Raw genomic sequence first — 6,582 nt, 5'->3', positions numbered from 1 at the left:
GCTGCGAGGTTAGTAGCTTGTTGTAATTATCTCTTAAAAAAAAAAAAAAAAAAAAAAAAACCCAAATAACCATAAAACATGGTGGAATCTATAGAGCGTAATTATGTTTTTTTTTTTTTTTTTTTAAATTTTATTTATTGCTGACACATGCCATATGGCCCATATGCCCGTATTCATCTCTTTGTACTGTGTATACCTTTTTTTTTTTTTTTTTTTTTTTTTTTTTTTTTTTTTCAGAAATTGTTAGAGCATCCAAAGCAGTGGATCTAAATTTTTAGCTTTTTAGCTACACAAAAAGTCACTTTATTTATTTTACCTCCACAGCTGCAGTGGATCTATTTTAGCTTTCAACTCAATAAAATAATATAAACATCACAATAAAATAATATAACCACTACAATAAAATAATATATCCCACTACCAAAAAACCATCCATAACCACCTCTACCATCAGCCACACCCACAACCACCACCACCACCACCGGCCACAACCACCACTCTACTTTGACAACCACAACACAACATAGAAAAAAAAAACAAAAAAACAAAAACAAAACCACAACCACATTCACAAATTCCGCAAACACCATTTCTATTCTCAATTCATTGAATCAATCACTTCTAAACAACGATTCCAGGCACCGAGCTCTCGGCATGAGCTGTGGGACCCAGATTCTTGATCTTAACCGTGGCGGAGGAGCTTAGATTCTCCGTCTTGATCTTCATGTTTCGAGCTGAGCCGAACCGGAGCCTCCACCCGCGTTGGCGCCGTCGAGGCGAGCTGTGGTGAAGGTGCAAATGGAGGAGTCGTCTTCATCAGAGTTTCAGTGTTTGCAGCTTCGATGGCTTCCTCGTCGGAATCGTCGTCATAATCAATGTGGGCGATGGGGCTTGGAGTGGGTCGACGAGTTGGGTTGGTGGAACAGATCGGTGATGAGGGAGTTGGCCGGCGAGCTGAGGGATGAGGGAGATGAGGGAGCTGGCCGGCAAGCTAGAGAGAAAAAAATATTGAGGAAGAAAGAAGAAAGAAGAGAAGTCAGAGAGAGAGAGAGAGAATAGGAAATGTATATTTAATGAGAGAGGAGAGAGAATTGTAATAAAAAAGTTTTTTTTTTTTTTTTTTTTTACCTGTGAACTACAGTGCACATCTATTTTGTGATAAAGAGCTAAAAAAAATACAATTATATCTATATAGCACCACTGTTGTGAATGCTCTTATATTATTATAAAGGCGTTGATAAAATTATAAATCCCATAAATAACATGCATATACGCAGCACATAAAAACCCTTTTTAGGCATTCACAAAAAAAGGAACATAATTTTTTTCCCAATTTTCGCCTAGAATTGTAACAATTTTAGATAATTAAAAGGAATCAATGATATCAAAAATGTGTAGCTCTAAAAAAAAAAATGATATCAAAAATGAAATAACAATCACACTTACCAATACACTACTAAAATGTGATCTATCTAACAATTGCAATGCAATGCAAAAAAAAAAAAAAAAAAAAAAAAAAAAATCTATTTATAACCTCTCAAACACATGCAAAATTATATATAAACAGATTGTTAGCCAAAATAAAAGAATAAACTATTCAAAAGATGATAATTAAAAAAAAAAATGCATTTCAATAAAAAAAAAAAACACTAACCTATTGCATTTGCCTTCAGATTTATTAGGCACTGATCTGAAGAAGAAATTTGGAAAAGGAAAGAAGATTCTGAAGTAGAAAGAGGGAAAAAGAGAGGATTAGTATATTTTAATACTGAAGCGTAGAGGAATGGTCAAACAAAGAAGAAGAAGAGAGATAGAGGGAGATTGAGTAGGAATGATACAGGTCTAATGTAAAAGTGAAAGTGAAACAACCTAAATAATAACATAATTAGAGCGTTACCATCAGCTTTTCTATAAAAAAATTCCATTTGAATTAAAATGAAATTGGTTAAAAAATGGTAAGAATATTCAAAAAAGAAATAAAGAAAAGGAAAAAAAATTGGTTAAAAAAATTAAAGCTGATGTGGCTTTTTTTTTCTTCATGTAATCGCTAATGTGGCCACACATCAGCATCTAATTTAATATTTTAACACTAAATATGCCAACTGGTCAAACCTTTTGCCATATAGACATTTTCCGTTAGTGAATTAACAGTAGGGATTAAATTGACCGCAAATTGAAAATAATAGGGATCAAATTGACTGCTACCAAAATGTAGGGACCAAAATGGTGTTTTTGTCTTTATTTTTCAATTCTATACATTAAAATAATATTTACAACACATTAAAATAATATTTTAACTCCTCCCCATCGTTGTCGTCATCATCATCATCAACAACAACAACGGCACAACCACTACTGCCGCAACAACGGCCACCAACAAACACTGCCGCAACAACACCTACAGCCACCACCGGCACAAACTCACATCCACTAACACCACCTTGTAAAAAAATAAAAATAAAATCCACAACCAGAGAGAGGCAGAGTGAAAAGCGGACAGAGAGGAGAGGGAAGAGGGATCGACAGCGGCCTCGGGGTGAGATCGGCCATGACTGGAGAGGGTGAGGCCGTGAGTGAGATCGGCGAGATCGAGCTTGGCTGAGTGAGATCGATGACGACTACAACCACCACTGTCAACCATAACCAAAACCCAAAATCAACCAACCAACCATAACCACCGTAGAGAAAGTGTCGGAAAAAAGAAAAAAGGAAAAAGAAAAAGGGAGAGGTTTGAAACTACAAAACTCCAAATGGGTTTTTGTTCAAAGAGAAGTGTGAAACAAAATAGTAGTAAAATGAACACACGAAAGTGAAAGAGAAAAAGAAAAGAAAAGGGAGAGGTGAAGATGCTAGAGAAGAAAGAAGAAGAAAAAGCGAAGAGGGAGTGACAAAAGATAAGGAATAGGTGGAGAAAGAAAGAAGAAAAAAGTAAGAGAGAGAAGAAAGAAAAGTCATAAAAAAAGAGAGAGAATGAATAAAAAAAAATATTTCTTTTAGCATATCTGTCCGTACCGTTTCAAAGATGGAACGGTACTGTTCATGTATGTCAAAATTTATAGCATTTAGAACATTTTATGGAAAGGTTTTTTGGTATTTGGTGTGCCAAATGCCAAATATTTGGCATTTGGCTCACCTGATGGTCATGCTCTTATAAGCATAACGTAAGAACAATTATTGTTCAATACATGAACATAAAATGATAAAAGGAGTCGCAGTAAAATATCAATTAAAATAGTGTAACTCCAAAAGGTGGTAATAAATATATTTAAATGTCAATTTACTTAGGAAAAATTTGAGGTCAAGTTTTCTCGGGGATTATAATGTATCTAAGAGCAATACCAAAATTAATTTAGAATTTGCATTTTCAGATTTTTGTATGTATCTCATAGAAAATTGGATAATTATGGTTTTTTATCCGAATCAGGGCCGACCCAAATGTTTCGGAGGCCTAAGGCAAAGTCTTCAAATTGGGTCTTTTATGTTATTACTTAAATAATATTTAACTAGTATTTTATATAAGGATTTTTTTATTAAAAAAATCCATTCTTTTTACTTTTTAATATATATATTTTTTAATTTAGAAAATGCTAAAGTTATAACAAATTTTACTACAGACTGATATTGTAATGGATGTGATTAGTGACATGAGGCTTATAAAAATGCTAGAGATATTAAAAAATTTACAACATGAAAATTACAAAGATATATCACTAATCACAAAAATTCATTCAAAAATGCATTTAATAGTTTGTTGAAGTCCACCTATCATATTTATTTTCACATCAAATTATAAAAGTTATGTTGTAAAATTTATAGTATTTTTAACATTTTCTTATTTGAATTACTTATGATTAGTAACACGTCTATTTGTAAGACCTATTTATTTAAATTTGTCTTATCTCTATTTCTAACATTACTTAATTTTTTGAGCCATCTTAATAGTGAAAAAAAAAAATGTAAACTAATTTTTTTTTTAATATCTCCCGAAAATATTTTTTTTTAAAAAAAAAAAACAATTTTTGCCCCCCCTAATTTGGGGCCTTTCTCTAGTAGGGGGTCCTAGGCAATGGCCTAAGTGGCCCAGGCCTAGGGCCAACCCTGATTCGAATATGGATTAGATTTAAGATTACATGAGGATTAGTATTTAAGTTCAGTTACGATTAGTTTTCATTAGTTATTATCTTTTATCTTTTATTTTTTGGAAGCTCTAGCTCTACATAAGAGCCTCGTTTATTTGTATTTATGATAGATGATTGATTATTGATATTCAAATTGGAGGTTTTCCAATATTTGGGTACTGATTTCTAACACCTTAGTGCAGATTATTAGGGTTTATCCTTTAATTTTCTTATTCTTTTTATTTTCTCTTGATTGTTCTGCATCACAATTTGTACTTTTGTTTCCTGGTAGTAAGAAAGAGATTGGAATGGTTTATTTGGACTGTTGACTGTTATGAACCGAATTTTATTACATAACATTTGAAATTGATTTTGTTTATGGTTGTCTGCGAAATAAAGAGAAACGCATAGAGGTTAGATGTTTAGATGACTCATGCTCTCCAAGCCTTGACCGAGTATGGGACGTGTGATATATATATATATATATATATAAGGAATAAATGCTCTGTACCATTTTTGTGCTTCATTTTATACCAATGACCAATCATCGATATACATAAAGACATTTTCTATTATAAAGTCGATCAATCAAAGCGACATCCACTAAAGAGCTAACCCAATTAGCAACCCATTGCGGACCCCGTGCTTCGCAGTGATAAGAAATTCTTGAAAGTACCATGCAACTTCTGGAAATGAAATGTTTCTCCTATACTAAACAAAATTGAATGGTTCAAACAACCTCCAAAGTCTTCATTAAAGATCCTAATGTTCCACCAATCAAGAAAATATAAGTGTGGATTCTCAAAAAAGAAAAGAAAAAGGAAAATATAAGTGTGGCAACAAAAGATTTGGTCATGAAGCACTGAAATAAAAAGGTCGTGGTTTGAAAATGTCAACACTACTGTAGCACTACGCACAACTGCTACCACCAACGATTTGACTGCTCATCTATCCAAACCGCAATTATTTCCATAGCTCAGTTTTCACCACCATTCTCTAATGTGGTCACCACTGATAATATCATGCCCTATCCCCTGAAACTGAAAGATGAAGACTTAAGTAGTTGAGAAATGGAGGAAAAAGGGACCTAGGAAAAGATTTTTCAATTGATCATAATAGACACGAGAGGTCCATTTCAATACAAAGCAATCAAAATGACAATTATCAAACAGAACCTATTAGAGCATTCACATCAGCTCTTGCATAACTGTGTATAAATGTGTAAAATACACATTTTGACCGTTTTTACACATTTTAAAGCAAAAAACACACTACATCAGTCCAGCTAAAATCATGCATAATCGTCTAAAATTTTCCACGAGCTACAGTACCTGTGTAAATTTACACGGGCACTGTAGCTCGTGTATTTAGTTTTTTATTAATTTCCGTTCGCACCAATTTTTCTCTCTCTTATCCGTGCACAACGACCTCAATGGAAAAACAAACAAACCCAAACGGAAAAACATACAAACTCAAACGGAAAAAAAAAAAAAAAAAAAAAAAAAAAAAAAAAAAAAGAGACAGATCGGTGCTAAAAAAAAAAACCCAAACAGAAAAACAACAAATCTAAACGGAAAAACAAAAAAGAGACAGATCGTTGCTTAAACCAACACAGAGATATACTTGCTAAAAAAAAAAAAAAAAATCCAAATGGAAAAACAAACAAACCCAAACGGAAAAACAAAAAAGAGACAAATCGGTGCTTATCGGAACGATCGGAGCTCGTGGGTCTCGCTTGGTCGGAGCTGTGATGATGATCGGAGCTGTGGATCGGTGATCGGAGCTGTGATGATGATCGGAGTTGTGGATCGGTGATCGGAGCTGTGGATCGGAGCTGTGATGATGATCGGAGCTGTGGATCGGTGATCGGAGCTTTGATGATGTGCATTGGTTTGTGACCGAGAGGGAGAGAGATGAGACAGAGAGAGACCGAGAGGGAGATAGAAGAGAGAGAGAAATCAGAAAATATGAGGGAGAGGGAGAGAGAGTGCGTATAGAGAGAGAGAGGTCTTTCTGTTTTTTTGGCTGAATAGAGAGAGAGGTCTGGAAAAATGAATAAAGAGAGAGAGTGAGAGCGCGTATAGAGGGATAGGCAGTTGAGCGAAATAATAAAAAAATGAGAAAGGTGATTATTTTATTAAAATATCTTGTAAAATAGAAGAACTGATGTGGGTGTTTTATATAGGTGGTAGTGTAAAATAGAAAAAGTAGGTTTTTTCGTGTAAAATAGACGGAAAATTTACACGAACTGATGTGAATGCTCTAAGATTTGAGATTACATGAGGATTAGTATTTGAGTTCAGTTATGATTAGTTTTCATTAGTTATATTTTATCTCTTTATTTCTTGGAAGCTCTAGCTCTACATAAGAGCCTAGTTTATTTGTATTTATGATAGATGCTTGATTGATTAATGATATTCAGATAGGAGGTTTTCCAATATTTGGGTACTGATTCCTAACACCT

The sequence above is a fragment of the Quercus lobata genome, chromosome 1 (genome assembly GCF_001633185.2).
Source record: "Quercus lobata isolate SW786 chromosome 1, ValleyOak3.0 Primary Assembly, whole genome shotgun sequence".
Lineage (NCBI taxonomy): Eukaryota > Viridiplantae > Streptophyta > Magnoliopsida > Fagales > Fagaceae > Quercus > Quercus lobata.
This window is presented reverse-complemented; position numbering follows the sequence as displayed.